The following is a 697-nucleotide window of genomic DNA, read 5'->3' as shown; positions in this document are numbered from 1 at the left end:
AAAAAATTCTGGTGTTTGAGACAAAAAAGGGTTTCAAATTGAAAGGTAAACAGCAATAATCAATAAGAATTATTTAGTTTTAGCTATTTTGAACATAACAAACAATTAGCATCATGTCGTTTTAGGAATTTCCAAAACAACAAATCTTTGTTCCATTCTTTATTTGAGAGTGAGAGGCTAATTCTCGTTTATGAAAAAAATTAATTGGCTTTATTACTGGAATGAAAAGGAATGCACTACAACAATTTGTATTATTTAGTTACATGAAATTATTTCGAATAAATTGGAAATGTTTTTATCATCAAAATGTGTCGAGAATCAAAAATTGGTTTACATGTTAGCGCATGTAACACATATATCCGGTAACCTAGTATTAAAAATAATAAAGAAAAAAAAGTTGAAAATTTATTTGAAATTTCAGGTGTGTTGCGGAGCCTGAAGATATAAATTTTAGAGCTTGAGATTTTAACACACTTGTTTTTAAAGGATTTTGCAAAAGAAAATTGATTCATAACAATGAATGTAAAAAATAAAATGAGGAACAACAGTGTTATAAATTGATTTTTCGCTCATTATTCAAAATTTCAAGTAGGCTGTGGAGCCTGAAGATGTAAATTTAAGAACTTCAGATTTTAACCCTTTCGTTACTATATTTCTGACCAAAATACATCCCCCATGAGTTTCAATTAAATTCTAA

The sequence above is a fragment of the Octopus bimaculoides genome, chromosome 15 (assembly GCF_001194135.2).
Source record: "Octopus bimaculoides isolate UCB-OBI-ISO-001 chromosome 15, ASM119413v2, whole genome shotgun sequence".
Classification (NCBI taxonomy): domain Eukaryota; kingdom Metazoa; phylum Mollusca; class Cephalopoda; order Octopoda; family Octopodidae; genus Octopus; species Octopus bimaculoides.
The sequence above is the reverse complement of the archived record's forward strand: the minus strand, read 5'-3'. Positions refer to the sequence as shown.